Below are 19,338 nucleotides of genomic sequence, written 5' to 3' on the forward strand. Positions count from 1 at the left end.
AGTCTTCCTTTTTGTGTGTGTGGGGGGGGATCCTTAAAAAAAATAAATCACCCAGCTGCAAACCTTGTATATTTTATTGGAAATTATTATTTAGTTATGGGCATGTGGTTTAAATACTTATGCATGTTGTATTTTATTGAATATTTGTATGCCACCTTGAATCCTTTGAGCTGAAGGGCAGTTTTAAAGTTTAACAAACGCATGATTTGGGGGTTCCTCCAAGCCTACTGAGACCTCCGCCTTGCAGGTGGACGGACCTGTTTCAACTATGAAGAGATCAACACTCAAATAATGAGTTTGCTGTTAGTAAACAGGAAATGCTACATTTGGAAAATGGCTTTGAAATTTCCTTACAATCAGATTCTAGATGCCAAATGCAAGTTATTACATGCAAGATTTGGAGGACAGAAGTAATCAAAGCTACTTAATTCTGAACAAGAAACTGAGACTGCTCAAGCACTTTGAGTAGTGCTGCCTTAGCCTTTGATCCTCAAGGCAATCCAATAATAAGCCTGTCCATAAAGCTAGAACTAATGAACAACACACACAACTCCAGTAAAAATGCACACACACACACACACACACACACGGAAATGAGCGTGAGTTGTTTAATTACTATGGGAAAAACCCAAACCAAATTCCCAGTTCCCATTTTTATTTTCCCCACAGTACTGGCTATTAATTTATGTACATAGCCAACAGAAGAAGGCACCATGAGTGAAATTAGCAGGGGGAGGGTTGGATTTCAATATTACTGGCAATACAGTGTTCCACTGTTGTGAATCAGATCTACACACAAAAAAGCATGAAAACAAAAGAACAGACACATCAAGCAAACACTAACTTTAGCTGGTGAAAATGGGAGTGACCAGATAATCTGGTCCACCTAGGTCAACAGTTCTGCCAGCCATCATCATTTAAGTTCCATGAACATTATTCATTTTCGGCTCATGTTTGCAGGGCCAGACCAGGACTGATGCAGTTGCTTATGGGTCAGAAGATAATGAGATGCAGAGCTAATCATGTGAGGTAAATGGCTAATAGGGACGCGGGTGGCGCTGTGGGTTAAAGCCTCGGTGCCTAGGGCTTGCCAATCGAAAGGTCGGCGGTTCGAATCCCCGCGGCGGGGTGCGCTCCCGCTGTTCGGTCCCATCGCCTGCCAACCTAGCAGTTCAAAAGCACCCCTGGGTGCAAGTAGATAAATAGGGACCGCTTACTAGCGGGAAGGTAAACGCCGTTTCCGTGTGCGGCTCTGGCTTGCCAGATGCAGCTTGTCACGCTGGCCACGTGACCCGGAAGTGTCTTCGGACAGCGCTGGCCCTTGGCCTCTTTGAGTGAGATGGGCGCACAACCCTAGAGTCTGTCAAGACTGGCCCGTACGGGCAGGGGTACCTTTACCTTTACCTTTAAATGGCTAATAGGCTAAGACAGGGGTTCCCAATTGGGGGGGTCTGTGTAACCCACCCAGGGGGTCTGTGGCACCATTCACATAACAAAAACTACCACAGTGGTATCAAAATTTTCAGAAGTTTGGCTTTTGAAAAACAGGGGGTCTGCAGTACTTAGCAAAATGGGAACCACTGGGCTAGGATATGGGAGAATAAGGGAATCATCTTTTTCAAAAATCTCCTAGCTTACTGGCCATGTACCTGCAACCATACGCTATTTAATAGTAATAATAGTAGTAGTAGTACTGTATTTATACCCCACACATCTGACTGAGTTGCCCCAGCCACACTGAGCAGCTTCCAACATATATAAAAATATAATAAAACATTAAACATTAAAAAACTTCCCTATACAGGAAGTATATAGTTTTCCCAGTAGTGATGTATGGGAGTGAGAGCTGGACCATAAAGAAAGCTGATCGCCGAAGAATTGATGCTTCTGAATTATGGTGCTGGAGGAGACTCTTGAGAGTCCCATGGACTGCAAGAAGATCAAACCTCTCCATTCTGAAGGAAATCAGCCCTGAGTGCTCACTGGAAGGACAGATCCTGAAGCTGAGGCTCCAATACTTTGGCCACCTCATGAGAAGAGAAGACTCCCTGGAAAAGACCCTGATGTTGGGAAAGATGGAGGGCACAAGGAGAAGGGGATGAAAGAGGATGAGATGGTTGGACAGTGTTCTCGAAGCTACAAACATGAGTCTGACCAAACTGCGGGAGGCAGTGGAAGACAGGAGTGCCTGGCGTGCTCTGGTCCATGGGGTCACGAAGAGTCGGACATGACTAAACAACAACATACAGGGCTGCCTTCAGATGTCTTCTAAAGGTTGTATAGTTACTTATCTCCTTGGCTCGGGGTGTGTGTGTCATATTACTCCTCCAATGAAAATAGGGACGTCCTAAGAAAAAGGATCAAATCAGAAACTGGGACAGCTTCTGTAAATTCAGGACTGTCCCTGGAAAATAGGGACACTTGGGAGGGTCTGCGTAGCTTCCCTAACGAAATATGTATCTTGGTAACTCTGCCACTGGAAGAGTCAATAATAATTAAGGGCAATTATGGCTTGGGAGGAAAGACTTAAAAGGAAACATAAGAAGAGCGCAGTTGGATCAGAACAAAGGCATGCCTAATTCAGCTTCCTGTTCTCACAGTGACCAACAAAATGCCTATTGGAAGCCCAGAAGCAGGACCTCAGCATTTGGAGGACGTTCAGATTTTAATAGGGAGCTGCCTCTCTCTGGAGATCTGATGTGAGACACTGGATTCAGCTGCCTGCTCTTCCAAGCTGTGCCTCCACCACCTATGCTCTACTCAAATATTATAAAACACTGCTAGCTGCCAGTAACTGAAGGAAATGGAATCTGGATAACTGCTTTGCTCCTTAAATTCTCTTGAAATCTTTTAATCTGGCTGCTTTGCTCCTACAACTCGAGTTCCTGAAGTGAAGCTCTAAAGGAACACTCTCCACAACTTTAATCTAGAAATGGCCTTTTCGGCACCTTTTGCAGCTCCACAATATACTCATTGGGATGCAGTAATCAGAACTGTACATGGTATTCCAAGTATGATAAGGCATTATGCTACTGGCAGTTTTATTTCTGAACCCCAAAAGAATCTATCTTTTCCACAGCTGCAGCACACTGGGTTAATGTTTTCACTGAGATCCACTATGACTACAAGATCCATTTCCTGGTCAGTCAGCCACTAGTTCAGCCCTCATCATCCTATATGTGATTTGTTTGCCCCAATAAGCATCACTTTAACAGTGCTATTTTTCTAGAAAAAGAGGTGCCAAAACTCACCATGAACACCTCCCTTGTTCAATGGCACCCACCTGAGAGGTGCTGGAACTGCTCCCGGTGAATTCCAGCTGGGGGGGAGTGCCCTGACTTTGCACATACTTACATTGAAGTAAATGCTAATGCTCATTCACCCAGTCAAGAGAGATTCTTTTGGAGCTCTCCGCAATCCCTTTTAGTTTTTACCATCCTGAATGATTTAGTGTCATTTGCAAATCTTCTCTGCTCACCCTTAGCTCTGAATCACTTCTGACTAAGTTAAAAATCACTTGTCCCAATACGCCCATTATGGCTTCACAGAGACAACATGCAGTTCCTACCTTAATACTACCACTTTACTATTGCTGCTGCACTTGAATAACTCACATTGGACTCTACCTACAAGGCAAGACTTCCCCTAGCTGGTGCCCTCCAGATGTTTCAGACATAATAAAATGTAGTGTAGTTTTGCAGAAAACAACAGGTGTATGTACTTTTCTAGCCTTTGATTCCAATACTGTATGTCAAAACAGTTTACAGGTATTAATTCTGCTTCAGAACCATTGTGACTTAATTCTGCAGAATGTTTCCCAGGTTTTGCAATGGCAAATTTACTGGAAGAGACACATTAAAAACAGGTAATTGACTCAGGGGTTTATGAACAGCACTGAACAACTTTGCAACTGCAAACAGTAATTAAGCTTTACCAAAACAACCTGCTGCTGGTGCAGTATTTGGCCAGTAAAGAGTTGATGATCAATACATGGATTTGGGGAAAGTCAGATCATCAGGATTGCCATTAATGGCTATGACACAGAACAGAACTCTGAGCTACTGGAGCTAAGGCAACACCCCATAAATATGATGAGTACAGTTGCTACTGAATTTCAGTCAAAGCAAATTTATAATTGAAGGAAGTCAACGTATTTTCAATAAGATTAAGACATCTTGTAAAGGAAGTACTGTTATCTGCTCTTGCCAGGTTGACCATGAGGCCACCCATACTTCCTCTCATTCCTGTTCAGCCCTTAAATGAATAAGCCCTTTAAGAAATACCAAGTAATTGTTCCTTACATCTATGAAGGGTTGAATTAGAGCTTCACAGTACAGTGGTACCTTGGGTTAGGAACCTAATTCGTTCCAGAGGGCCGTCCTTAACCTGAAACTGTTCTTAACCTGAGGTACCACTTTAGCTAATGGGGCCTCCCGATGCCGCCGTGCCGCCAGTGCGCAATTTCTGTTCTCATCCTGAAGCAAAGATCTTAACCCGAGGTACTATTTCTGGGTTAGTGGAGTCTGTAACCTGAAGTGTCTGTAACCCGAGGTACCATTGTACTATAATTGGAACCCAGAACCTAATGATATAATGTCCACAATGCAAAAAGAGTTGACAATCACAGGGGGAGTTGGCAATCCTTGGAGCACCTGCCCAGTGCCCCGAAATATTGATACACATTCATATGTATTTTTTAAAAAAATTGACATTCATTGATTTGGTGTGTACTAAATTGAGTCCAACTGGATGCATCCAACACCTGCAATTCACCAAGGGTGGGAGCTTTGGTGATCTTCATAACGATTTCTGTTCATTCTAAACAATCTAGCAAAGTAACTGCTGGTGATATATGAACTATGCTGCAAAAGCACTGATGGTCCTGAGAAATCCATGCCAGTTGTTGCTTGCCCATCCCCCAAAACGTATGCCACTCTTTGTTTAGATTTACTACCAGAGGATTGGCAGGAACAGTTCTAAGTAATTTTAGCAATTGATCAAATTTCAGGGATTGTTTTAGAGGCTAGAAGCAAGCAACGTTTAGTTTTATTATTAAAAAGATTGCATACCTTTATGTGCAGTCTAAGAAAAGTGCTATGAATAAAATTATTGGGTAAATGGCTTCACATTATTTTATCAGCAAAATGTAGCACGCAAAATTCAGGAAAATGTCATAATTCTTTCCTTAAGACCTGAACTTTCAAAAGAGTATAATTATCCAAGAAAACAAGCTGATAGTGTTAGCAGTCAAGACAGAAAAATGTGCAGTATCTAACTAAGCAGCCACATGAATGAAACACTGCCTGTTGAAATGGTCACATGAAATAAACACGAGACAGTGCTTTCACCGAGAACTGCCTGTGAAAGAGAGCAACAAATAGCATATTGTTCCTTATTAACACAACATCATTTTCTTTATTATAGAGATCAGCTACCACTTTTTTTTTAAACAGTTGGACAACGTTATCAAACAACTGTTCTAAAAACCTATTATTTGCATAAAGATCTTTTTTTAACTTGCAAAAGCAGTTGCATTTTGAATTCCTCCAAAATTATGCCGACGCTATCAAAAACTATTTGTACCTTCCCTTTAAATCCCTGATGTAGTTCTGTACAGAAAGTTGGACCCAGAAAATTAACCTGGATTAAAACTTCACATTTTTCCAACTTTGCTGACCTTCTCCAGCAGTGTAGAGACACAGGAGAGGGATGGCTGGGTTCTAGGGTTAAATCATAGCTCAAACAGAGAACTAGTAAGACCAGCAGGATCCTACCTGACCTTAACGTGCAGCCCAGGATCTTGTGCAGCACATAAGAGTTCTACATTAAAGGCTGTTAAGCAAACCAATCAGCATGGAACCGGCATTTCAAGATACGCTGGAAAACCACCAGTTTAGAACTGATGTCAATTTCAGACAAGTTCCTTACACTACTCGTGACAACTGTTTTCATGGCATTTGCCTTCTCAAGCGAAACCAGTTATCCAATTCATAAACCACAGAAACCTGGAGTTAGCTTGCAAAACTTCACTTTCTGCTTTTGGCAATGATAAATCAGCCATCCCATTCACCACAAGCAAAGAGTGGGCCATGGGCATGGAAGTAGAGTCAGCACAAGGAAGTTTATTTGTTGAACCATGACATTCATAGCTTGCCTTTATTTCATCGTGTAACTACAAGGCGACCCAACCAGACTTAGACCTGCTTAGTTTAAGCCACGGGTGTCAAACACAAGGCCCGCGGGCCGAATCCGGCCCGCCAGACCTCGTCATGTGGCCCGTGTAGTCTGGTCTATATATATATCTGTGAGGGAAGCTTGGGCTGCGGTGCGCGCGCAGGGCGCCTCGGGTCCCTTCTGCGCAGGGGCAGGCGCAGGCCTCCCCCTCCTCCAGCTACCTAGCTGAGACTTATTTGACACGGCGAGGGCGGGGTTGGATATGGGAGGCCGCTGCTGCTGCTCGCAACTTCTTTTCGGGCTCGCCGGGGTGAAATAAGTCCTGGCGGGAGTGCAGCGCGCCTGCGCGAGGTGGAACGCGGAGAAGGGCAGAGCCGGCTTCGCGTGCGTTGGAGAGAGGGAGACCGAGAGCGCGCTTGTGTTTCGGGAGCGCGCCCTGTGAATACTCGGGGCGGCGTGCTTTTGCTTTGCTTTTCTTTATTTATTTCTTTAGGCGCGTTTCCGCGCTGCCCAATGAACAGCATCCTCCGCCTCTGGGGATTCGTGATTCAAAAGCAAATTCGATACGCAAGTGCATGTTTTGTAAATAACGTCAGGCGCGGCTTCCGCAGGGTGTGCGTTGCAAAAATTTATATATGGGGGGAAAGCTGATAAGGAATTGGTTTATTTTTTAGGGTATTTACACATCATGCAATTTTTCCCTCAATGTTATTACAGGGTCCGGCCATCAGTTCCCACCCTCCTCAAAGGTTTAGGGTAGGTAGCAAAGGGGGGGAAATCCAAACAAATGCTCGATTAAAAATTGGGGAATGAGAAAAATTAAAACCTGCACATCTTGTGTAACTTAAACACCAAGCCAAGCAGGAAACAATTTTTATGTTCATATATGTATTCAAATGAAATCAAGGTGTAGTGTTCCATGAGCCAGAAGCTTTGCATTACTTAATCCAGCTGTTAAAGGTGTCATGGGCTTTGAAGACACTCGAACTCGAACCAGCCCTTTGAGGGTGACCAAACTGCTGATGCGGCCCCCGGTGAATTTGAGTTTGACACCCCTGGTTTAAGCAATGTTTCTTTGTCCTTTTGAGCATGTCCTCAAACCAGTTTGGAATCTGGATTTATTCTGACTTATCTCTAGAGCAACTCAGGAGGGTGCATGCCTTTGTTCAGGTCTGGGGAATCACAGAAAAGTTAACATCAGCAGAACAAAGAGACTCTCAAAATTGTTTCAGAGCTTCTTTCTAAGGAGAAAACCCACTTCAGGTTGTATTTTTATTGGGACTGCTCATGGTTTTGGGGAAATCATCTTTATATTTCTGACACAACCTTTCAGGTGCCATAGGAACAGGCAAAAAATCGTTCTTAAAAAAGACAGTAGATCAAGCCCTGTCAACATTACTTTTTTGATAACTAAAATTGATCCTGATGGCTAATTATAGGGTGTCTTGGTTTATATCCCACCTGTTAAATAATGGCATTTACTATTCATTACCCATCTGTATTCTCCGCTTACATTAACAGGACTCACATGATGGCAACTGTGTGCAGAATCGTGACCTGATCTTATGCAGCAAAACCTCACTGGTTTACTGATACTTAGCCCAAGTAAGTATGTTAGTGATGAATGGGATGGAAGTGAGAGCTGGACCATAAAGAAGGCTGATCGCCAAAGAATTGATGCTTTTGAATTATGGTGCTGGAGGAGACTCTTGAGAGTCCCATGGACTGCAAGAAGATCAAACCTATCCATTCTGAAGGAAATCAGCCCTGAGTGCTCACTGGAAGGACAGATCCTGAAGCTGAGGCTCCAATACTTTGGCCACCTCATGAGAAGAGAAGACTCCTGGAAAAGACCCTGATGTTGGGAAAGGTTGAGGGCACAAGAAGAAGGGGACGACAGAGGAAGAGATGGTTGGACAATGTTCTCGAAGCTACAAACATGAGTCTGACCAAACTGCGGGAGGCAGTGGAAGACAGGAGTGCCTGGCGTGCTCTGGTCCAGGGGGTCACGAAGAGTCGGACACGACTAAACAACTAAACAACAACAGCCCAAGTAAATGTGTACAGGGCAGCAGCCTACGTATAAGCACAGATTAGAGACAGGTGATGCTATGCAGCAGCTAAGAGCAGCAGCTATGCTCTCAGAAGTCCCTAGTCTGCATACCCTAATAATAAATTATTCTTATAATATTGTTTTCAGCTATACACCCTGGGCAAGACAAGTTACTGTCTCTCAGCTTCACCTGCCACCTGAAGTAAAAAGACTGCTTACCAGCTGTTATAAGCTTTGAGCACTTGAGAGAGTGCCAAATGAAGACTAATTACTACTCTTGTTGCTGAAATTTTCAAAGAATAATAAAATCTGAGACATAGGTGGAATCTACACACATATAAAAATGCTGTAAAAATGCTTTTAAAAAGGGTTTTGAAAAAGACATTGAATTTTGCATAGCTCACTGTCATCATCTAGCGTCACATTTGTATAATGCACTGTACAGAACATTTAAAAGGTTATATTTGCAGCTGTGTAGCTGAGTCCATAATAAACTATTTTAGCTCCTTTGGTTCACATCTTGAAGCAATTTAATACATTTATTGTTGTGTTTGCCTTTGCTCCAGAAGTTCCCCAAATACTAAAGATAGTTCTTTTGCCAACAAATGGAAGGTGGGTCTATGGTTTAGTACTAAGGAATCAGTTCCCAGAGTAGAGAAGTAGTCTGGATTTGAAAGGCCATTTTAAAGTCCCACATGGAAAGAACAAATTCCAAGTAGTAGTGAATCCCTCCGCGGATATTCAAAGGTAATATTTCTTCATGATTTCCATATTAGAGCTGGCGCTGAAATTGACTGCAACAATGCCGCTTGGAATGTGGGGTGTACAGTGGTGCTCAACACTGCAGTGCCTGATGTGCAACAAACACCAGGCTGGCAGTAGCACGACATTAGTCTCAGTCCCATCCATTCTCTCGCTTAACTGTCTAAAAGAAAACATGCTTTAATTTAGCAGGGGGTTGAACAAGACAGTGTTCTAGCATGACCTGCTAACTGTTCAGGAGAAGTCGACAGTCAATCAAGAGTTAGATCCAGATGAGGTTTGTGAGGACAGCACAGAGAGAGACATGGTCAAGAACCAAGCAGGCTGGAACAAGAATTTTTATAAGCTGAGATCAATGCAGAGTAGCTTTGTGGTGAAAAGGTTACCTTGGGAGGTAGCCAAGGTCTGCAATAGCAAATGAGCAGAATTTATATGTAGGAGTGCTCAGCCAGAAGTAGCTAAGGAAGGTACAGGCTTTTGCAGGCTTCTTTTTCCTCTTTCCTTTCTTTCTCTCATTTTCTTTTCTTTTCATACAAAAGTGTGAAGGACCAATGGCAAATTAGATTGGCTCCAGTCCCTCACTTCCAGTTCAGGACTGGCACATAAAGATGCGTGTCCATGGTTATAAGCAGAGAGAGGGGATGGAGAAAGCAGCAACCAAAATGCAGAAGGAAAAGGGCCAAAAATACAAACACTACCAACACTACCTAATAATCATTCTAGGGCTGAAAGAGTTCCAGAAATCCATCTATCTTAGCTATCTGCAAGTACAGCAAGGCTATCCATTCACTAGACCATTCAATCTGATCAAATGTGGCAGTCCAGGATACAGAATGGCACAGGGTGAGAAAAGCTACGCTAGGGAAGCTGGCTGCAGGGCAAGTGGTCCAGATGACTGAAGAATATAGTCATGGCCTAAGCTACATCACAATTTTTAATGTGTAAAATTATTTCTATCTCACTCCCCCCCCCCCCATGTAAATCAGAGTGGCATATAGCAAAACTCTGTAAAATATACACAAACAATAGAACACAGTATAATCAGTTCCCTCCTGACAGCTCTGCTAGCTGCAGCCTCAAAACAGCATCCCAAAGCAGCTAAACATGATAGTGCACGCAAATAAGGCAATAAATTTCAATTGCTAGTGCAACTAAGAAATAAATCAATTTTCCTGACTGTAAAAGAAAGACATTCACAGTTTGGGGTTGCGGGAGAGAGATCTGCCTAATTTTGGAGCCACGATTACTATTGGTTATTACTTCACTACCTGGTCCATAGGAGCCAACTCTTAGGGGCTTGGGGGGGGGGGCTTCACACACCCCATAAATTATATGAGGGGGCAGGGGCCTCCCCAAAGTTGATGGGCATTGCCATTCAAATGGTGTACGTGCACTGTGTCATGAGATCAATTATCTGGGGCAGGGCTTACATCCCTCCCTCAATATTCAAGTTGGCATCCCTGACCCAAACCTTATTTACCCAATCTTATCTAGAGAAAGTGTGTCTTCCAAAAATAAAATATGGCAACAACTTGAGATCATGACCAAAGAGTTACCCAGCCACCTTTAAGCAATGCATGCAAGTCCAACCCACTCATCACCCAATCTTTGCTTGTGGTAGGAAAAGGAAGGGGCAGCACCAAAAGGACTAGAATCAAAAATCCAAAAACTTCAAAATGATGCTCAAAATAAATAAATTTATTAGAAAATATATGCTTGTGTGATTTGGTATGCCACATTCTTCAGAGGCAAATACCGGCAAATTGTTATTCATTCAAAGCATGCTGCCTCAGACCTAAAAAGACAAGATGCCAAAATGAATTTGAAATGTTATACTTTTGCATCAACTTCTCAAGTTCAAGCATCATTCTGAATCTTTTGCCGGGGCGGGGGGCTTGCAGGCCCCAGTGCCCCATAAAATGTTTGTTTGTTTGTTAGTTAAGTTTAAAAACAAAACTTATATCATATACCCAGAAAATACACCCTCCCTGACCTTCTGGCCTACAAGTGAATCATCATCAATAGCCATAATTCTTTGCACAGATTTCTCTAAATCATTTTATTATTAAGAGTTAATTGCAGGACACAACTACAAGCTTATTTTAATTTAGTGCCAAACTGGCTTCCACTGAATCAGCTGTGCTTCATCACTGGAAAGCTGGCAAACTTATTTGTGTATTTCTTTATGGAAACACATTAAGGTAAAGTTGGCCTCTTGCCTTGGTAATAAGCTATATCAATTTTTAAAAGCTTTCAAGGAACTAACACAGGGCAGTAAAATATATTGAATCACTCGTTTGATCATGATACACATACCAGCATTGTTTTGCTAGCTCTGACAAATTGCCGTACTACATAATGTTTTTGTAAACCACTTTGTGTTGTTGTTTTTTACAATCAAGCATTGCATATTTCTAAATAAATAAATTAAAAGTTTAGCTGTCATAAAGGAAATAAATCGATATGCTCACCCCTTTTCTCCAGGTGGTACAATGTTAGTGGAGTGTGGTTTCTTTTGAAATGAGGCAATTGGAGGCTTATGGCATTTTGTAATATTTTAAGATTATTTAAAATAAACAATTTGAGATTGCAAAGCGTGCAGTTTTAACGCTCCAACAGCAAACGCCACTGCCCCACAACAGGTATGCAGATGAAGACAGCTAGCACCCTAAAATGTTTACACAGCCTGAGCTCAGCCCTCTCTTATAGCTCTCCTAGGCTATTACTCCATGTCTCAAACCTGCAACTTATATATTCTTCTTTTCACACACGGACATAGATTACATCATCCTTAGCTGGGGTGTGGGGGAAGGTAAGCCACATATCCCCTTCTCCTTTTCTTTTCTTTTTTTAAACAGTTCAGAACATTGCTTCTTGATGTAGGACTACCGTACTTTGCAAACTTCAAACCATTAGCTGCCATTGAGAGACATCACTTAAATGTTCACAGCTGCTGAATGTCAAATCCCAGATTCTGGCCAGGTATGGCCTTAAAGCAAAACGACTGCTATTGCCCTGCCCCCAAAAAATCCAGTAACAAATCCAATAGGTGTTGGATTACTAGTATCAATTAATTTAATGCCACCTTGCAGCTGAAGCAGTTGGACCTTTGAGATACTGTTCTGTAGGACTAAACTCCAGCCATATCTTTCAAATAATGCATAGAGTCTGTTTTATTGATAAATCACAGATTTTTATATATAGTGTGTGTGTATATATATATATATATATACGTGTGTGTGTGTGTGTATACGTACACACTTTAGTACTGTAACTGGATATTCCTCATATTCCTCATAATATAATGTTTTGGTATCATGAAGTTGTCCACATCAGTTATGATAACTGTAAAAGACCAACTTTTCTATGGCTTTTACCCTTCTTCAAAATCACAAAGCTTTCCCTCTGACTCTTCTAGAATATCTAATTCTCAATTCAGTATAAAAAGCCTACCTCCAACTAGAATCTAGGCCCTGGATGCTTGCAGAACAATTGCTTTGTTGCACTAAAACTGTAATTTCTTGGAAATGCATGTGCAGAACTAATTGAGTAAAGAAAATGCTTTTACTAATCAAGTTTGCAAACATTATTTTTTAAAAACAGAAAGTAAAGAGTAAGGCTTAAAATGTGCTGTCATCAAATATAGCTGTGAAGCCAAACAGATTACTATTATGTTGCTAACATTAGCAGAATATCCCAAAATCAAAAGAGCGTGCCATGGCTCTTTAAAGTGTAGGCAAACTTTCTTCATAAGGTTGACTTTCATTTCTCACATGCCAACCAAAGACTGTCGGCATCGGTGCTTGTGTTTTTGGAATGTGTATGCATAATAAAAATCATATTATCCCAGAACTGCAGTGAAATTACATCAGAGTCACTTGCAGCTAACCCGGCACAAATGCTTTGGAGCAGGCTCACTTTACAAGGTAAATAAAAAGCAATGATTTTGATTCCTGAATATAGTAAAGCAAACAGTCAGCCAAAAGACCACTAAATAAATCAGCAAAAAAAAAAACCCAACAGCAACGCACACATTAAATAGGAAAGTGGTGCTGTCAGAACAATTAACAAGCTTTTGATGAAGTCACCAAGAAAGGAAGACAGGCAAAGAGTGCCTAAAACCAGCATTTAGACTGACAGTTGCTAATATGCTAAGCAGTTCTTGTTTGCAGGTACTCGTAGCATAAGATATACTTCATTAACAGTTGACCTTTACACAAACACAAAAACTCAAAACACATTGAAAAGTTTCAATCACTGCTGCTTCTGCTTGTTAAATAGAATTTCCATTGATACAGCTTGAAGAAAAAAACCCTTTAAAATTCAGATTAATTTCTTATCTTGTTTAATATTCCATTGATTATTTCAGACCATTTTAATGAATGGTGTAATGGGGGGATGCCAAATTTAACTTGCTGTAACATTAAACATAAAAGAAATGGACATCTATTATTTATTCATAAATCTTCTGAATGACAATGACAATTGGGTCTGAGAATAACCAAATATAAAAAGAAAATATCCCATATTGGTCAATAGAAGCAGATGATATACTGCATTTGATTAACAAGAGTACATAACAAGTATCTTTGATTTCTACTAGCTACCTAATTTAAGTGTAATCTATATACCTTTGATTCTCCAAGTCTGTATTTTGACCCCTAACATTCTCTTTCTTCCAGTCATCAGAAAAAAATACACTTGTAGTTTACAAACTTTGAATAACCAGCATACATACTCATGTGATTGTGATTATATTTTACTTATACATCAACTGTGCTTTTCGAAGTCAAGGTTTTCCCTAGGATGATTTATCTGAACGAAAATATATTGAGCGCATAACACTTTTCTTCAGCATCAGTAATGAATGCCTGTTCTGTCCTTTTTCATCTACTGCAAATCCCATAGCCTTCTTAAACATCCTTATTTGTTCAGACATTGTTACGGTGTGGAAACTGCTTCCCTAGCTGTGTGTGTACAAAAGCAGGATCTTTCAACATGTTATTGTCAATGCAAGTCAAAGTCAAATCTCATTTGCAATAATAATATTAATAATAATAGTTTGCCGATGGGTTACGAGTAAGGGGAAATTGCTTTGTTTCTTTATCTGCTTTCTGTGGTGTTCTAGTGGATGGCTTTGTCCATATAACAGAGAAACCCAGCAGGAAGCATAAGCCACTGCATCTAGAACTCCAGCCTGTTGCCTTAAAAAGCATTTTAGGTATACTAAGGTGGTCAAGGTATAATGCTGTATTCTGCTAAAGTTGCAATCCTATGCACATTTACCTGGGAGCAAGGCCCACTTTAATGCAATAGAAGTTGCTTTCTAGTAAACATGAAGAGGGCTACAAAACTCCCCAACCGTTTCCGTAATGTTTAGATGTGCTCACCATCAGTTACAATCCTCTATAAATCTAATTATTTCAGGTACTTCTAGGCATGCAACCTAGAAGGGGTCAATGACCCTGTTTTGCTAAAGCCCAATACAATAATAGCAAAAACTACTCTTGGACTCTAAATTGTTTTTAATGGATAGTGTGTGTGTGTGTGTGTGTGTGTGTGTGTGTGTGTGTGTTCCATAATTCTTCTCTGTTATAATTATATGTTCCTATTCAATTATCAATAAATGTTGATACCAAGGTCATAAGCATAACATAGACAACAGCACTTACAGGGCAATCCTAAGCAGCAGTCATTTACAGCTGCCGTGACAGAGCCAGGAACACATTACTGCCAGTCCCCAAACATCTCTCCAGGTAGGGACTCAAATCCCCATATACTGCTCACAACTGCTGTTTTACATCACAATGCACCAGGAGAGCTCACACAACACAGCCCCCCCCCCCAAGCCTTGGAGCAGGATATTTGCAGTGCATACCAAAACCGTTCCTAAGGCAAGGGTTCAAGAAGTGGAAGGGAGGGATCAGGATTATAATACAGGGCAGTGGCAGAGACCCGAAACTGACAGCAACAACCTCCAGTGACTCTGTATACAGGGGACAAAGTTAGGAAGCAGGAGATGGGAGTTTGGCACCACTCACTTTTAGCAAGCCTGACAATAACAGCAGCAAAAACCGTGAGAGGGGCAACTGTCAGGAAACTCCGAATAATAATAATAATAATAATAATATTTTTACTCCGCCCATTTGGCTGGGTTTCCCCAGCCACTCTGGGCGGCTTACAGGACATAAAAAATTGTAAAACATTAGTCATTAAAAATTTCCCGATACAGGGTTGCCTTCAGATGTCTTCTAAAAGTCAGATAGTTGTTTATTTCCTTGACATCTGATGGGAGGGCGTTTCACAGGGTGGACGCCACTACCGAGAAGGCCCTCTGCCTCAAACTCAGACTCAAACTCACACTGCAAATGGCACAGGGCAGTTCCCTACCACTCAGCCACAGGAAACAGATACATCACAGGGCATTTGCCTCTTCTCTTACACACCAAGTCATCTATACCAGGAGCACCGGACTGCAGAAGCCCTTGCCAGGTGGAGCAACTCAGATCTTACATTCAGGAAGTATACAGCCCCCGCACTAGGAAAGGTGGGACTGTACACCTTTCCACTTAAGCCAACCAGGAAGGGTACTACAGGGCCTGTAGGCTACTCCCTATATGAGCCAACCGGTGCTTTATTATGACATCACACCTCATTGTTCTTCCCTCACCACACCATGCCAGATGACTGCCTCATGTACCCTGGCATTAGCTCCCATCCCAGTTGTGGATCCTGAAAAGTCAGGCTTATCTCGGGAGTTTCATCCCAATGGGGTCAGCTGGAGCCAGGTCCCAGAAACAGCAGCAAAACAAAGCATATAGCAGTGTGAAATATTTTATTGAACAGCTTCTGGGATGGAGGAGACCCCAAAAGGAAATGACACATATCTGGGGTTGCCAACCAGTCACTCCAATGGGCGCCTTGCAGGGTGGCAGGTGTAGCGTCCCATATGACACCAGCTCCACATCAAAAATGTCTTCATGTGTTGTATAACTACCATGGAGTTTGCCAGGGCACAGTAGCCTGCCTACAGGGAGCAGGAATTATCCTGGCCACTAGTGCCGGTCAATGGCTGTGCCTCATAATATGCATAGAGTTGGTTGCAAGATGGTGCCACCCCAACCCTCCCATGGCACTGTTCATTTTAGGCATTCTGCCAGCATATTTGTAGTGTTGTGTCAGTGTAGCCACCATGGTGATGGCATCTCCCTCATTCCACCAGTTCCTGACAATCTCCTCAACAGGCAGAACTCATGGACAGAACTGTGACCCTAGTATGGAATAATTAGACAAGTCACTTGCTGGCAGTTAATAGAAGCAGGTATCTTCCTGGGTGAAAAACCAAAATTTCTTCCCAGTATCTGGAAGAGCATTTTCAAAGGAAGAGTAGGGATGGGAAGCCTGACCAACACAAGACAGATTATGCATCTTTAAGCCTTGCAATGTTAGTTAAAGATAAGCACATAATTAATGGACTTAAAGTGGCTCAGCTTTGGCCTTGCCCCCCTATTTCTGTAGAAATCAAGAGTTCTTGGCTCCAACAGCCAATTTGGAAAAGGAAAATATTTAAGCTTTTTAATGCACATGCAGCATATTCATCAATATAATTCCCTTAGGCATGGTTGTATTCCCTAGGATATACTTAACAGCACAGCCACATTTTAAAGCATTTTGCTTCATTTTTTGTTCCAATTTGGTTACATTAATTTAAAAATACAGCTCAGCACAACAGCACTGATCATTTTAATTAATTTGCTTAAGACAAGTTAACTTTGACCAGATGGCATTTTCTTGCATAATTGCAATGTGCTGTCCTCACGTTAATGTTATAGTAACACATGCTCCTTCCTGTGATTTTGAAAGGTGCTGCTGTATATACTAGCAGAAATAATGCAGTCACAATATTGCATGTATAATATTGTGCACTACTGTTTCCAAAATCTATTGGAAGTCACTGCAGAGCAAAACATTGTGTTGCTTTCTAATAAGAAATAATAGGAGCAATTATTTGTGATCAGATAATGATGTTTTAATAAATCTGCCAAGTTATTTGAGCAGCTGGCCACCAATCCAAACTAAATAAATCTGATTAGTGTTTTAATATAAATAAATGAAATGAGCAGAAAGGGACAATGGCTTAAAGCAGTTGACACTGCTCGGGGCTTTTTCATTATTATTTTTTTAAAAAGATGATTTCAGATATGATGGAACTGTGATTTCCAGACTGTTACAAATTCACCTTTTTAATGACGTCAAACACAGACATAAAACCAACTTTTACTACGCCCTCAAGAGAAGTTTATCTTTGGCACAGAGCAAGTAACACGCACCCATATACACAGACACCTTTGGTTGATTCAGCAGCATAGATTATTTTTCAAACAAACCCAAAACTCGGGTACAATAGCTAGCAACACAATAACTTATTCAAAGCAATGTACCAACATATTGACTTCTAGGCTAGCAGAGAGGGATCAGCTGAAGGGTACAAGCCTAGAGAGCAATCCCTGTTGATCTCTATGAGACTTACTTCCAACTAAACATGCCTATCTTCGGGCTTCACATCATTTAAAGCAATAGCAGCCTTTCCCATTTCGTTCATCCTCCCTGCTTGCTCCATCTTCCTCTGCCTGCCCCCTTTCCCTTAACACGGTCTCTTCACTCAATGCCAAGCCAGTTGTGTGCCATTCGGCCCCTAGCGTTGGAATTACCTGCAAAGGCAGTTAAGGGGCAGCACAAACGCCACACTGGAGCCCAAACTCCGGCAGCCAAGGGGGAAAGAGAGAGAGCTGATCTTCAAGAATATATATACAGTACATCCCAAGGAACCCCAGCCCTGTTTTCCCTCTAAGCCACCCTGGCGCCGTCCTAACGTCAAAGTCAGCCGGGATCTGCCTTCCCCGCATGACCCAGCTGGGAAATTGTGGGCATATTAGCAGCGTGTGTCCAAGCGAGCAATCGCCTCGAGAGCAGCAGCACCAGACACATTCTCCCTTCCCCTGCAGCAGCAGCAGGCACTGCGATAAAGGAAACCGGGAGGGGAAAAAAAAAAAGAGGTGGACAATTATCAGTCCTCGCAGAACGCCAGAGAGAGAGAGATGCACCAAAATGGAAGCTGGCGGGCAACTTCCCCCATCGATTCTACCCACCCCCATCTCGGGAAGGACTCCCCCCGAAAAAACGACATTCCCCAGAGCCAAAGGCGGGTCCACAAGTCCTTCAAACCGCGTCTCCCCCCCCCCCACTACACCACCCCACCCCACCCCGCATGCATAGGCTGTCAGGGTGCGGGACACCTTGAGGCGCCGGTTCCTTTTCGCGCCCAGGAGGACAAGGAAGGAAGGATGCCCACCTTCAGGCTGGGCAGCTGCGCGCGCCGAGCGGCTCCCCGATATCCCGGACCCGCAGAGGCGTCGGCGGCGTGTCCAGCTATGAGGCGCGAGTCTCCCGGGCGCGAGGCGGGCGTCCCATGAGGAGACCGGTCCGTCGAGAAAGAGAGCGGCGCTGCTGCTGCTGCTTCCTCGGCGCTACCCGGGCGGCTGTCACGGGAGAGTGACGGCTTTCCACCTTCGCCGGCTCGCTCTCCCGGCAGGGGCTCCTCCTTCTTCTCCTCAGAGAGCGCGGACGGGGCGGCCGCGGCGGAGCCAAAGCGTCGGGTCGTAACGGCGGCGGCAGCGACGGCAGCGGCAACGACCCCGGCCAAGCCGTTCCCGCCCTCGTTGCCCTCTCCGGGCTGCTGCGCTGCCTCCCGCCGCCGACACCTGGCCGGGACGCCCGGCGGCCAATCAGAGGGAAGCGGCGGCGGCTCCTGAGGGAGGAGGAGCGGCTGAGGCGGGCGGTTAAGCGAACGCGCGCCGCGCTCGCGCTTTCCGGATCTCGCCAACGAGCTGTTCTTGCCTCTCCGTTGGGGTGGGGTGCGTTGGAAGGCGCGCGCGCACACACACACACACAAATTCCCCGTTTGCGCGCGCTGCGAATGCCCGGCCGTGGCGCGCGCCCACGTTGCAGCAGTTGGGGGGAGCGGCGGGAAGGGAGGCAGCTGCTGCGCCTCAGGAGAAAGCAGCAGCCAGGGAGGGGCTTTTAAGTTAAAGCACAAGGCGGACACCCCCCCCCAAAAAAAAAGTATTGGAATGTGGGAATGTTATAACATAGAGGAGAGGGCTCTTGAGCATGGGCAAAGTGCACTGGGGGACCGCAGGGAGCACACAGCTCCCATGTGGGTTCAGGGAAAAGGTTTCCAATTATATTTTATTAAGTTTCTACCTTTTTAACATACACTGTCCAAGCCCAATTTCGACTTTTCCCTTATTTTTGTTGACTTGCCTCCCCGTTTTCCATAGAGTCGTCGT

The 19,338-nt window shown here is 43.3% G+C and overlaps 1 protein-coding gene across 4 annotated transcripts in view; it reads right to left on the bottom strand.

Moving 5' to 3' along the window:
• Positions 1–18,873, bottom strand: part of MYRIP (myosin VIIA and Rab interacting protein) — a 143,746-nt gene extending 124,873 nt beyond the window's left edge. Inside the window, exon 1 of one of the 4 annotated variants that reach the window (XM_083406941.1) lies at positions 18,342–18,873. The gene's annotated coding sequence lies outside the window, so the exon portion shown is untranslated. Of the gene's footprint in view, positions 1–14,661; positions 14,727–15,379; positions 15,419–15,502; positions 15,555–18,341 lie in introns of those variants that run through there. The other 3 variants (XM_083406944.1, XM_083406943.1, XM_083406942.1) reach the window with 3 other exon arrangements.
• Between the last annotated feature and the right edge of the window lie 465 nt (positions 18,874–19,338).

Source organism: Podarcis tiliguerta, assembly GCF_965153285.1.
Source record: "Podarcis tiliguerta genome assembly, chromosome: 12".
NCBI lineage: Eukaryota > Metazoa > Chordata > Lepidosauria > Squamata > Lacertidae > Podarcis > Podarcis tiliguerta.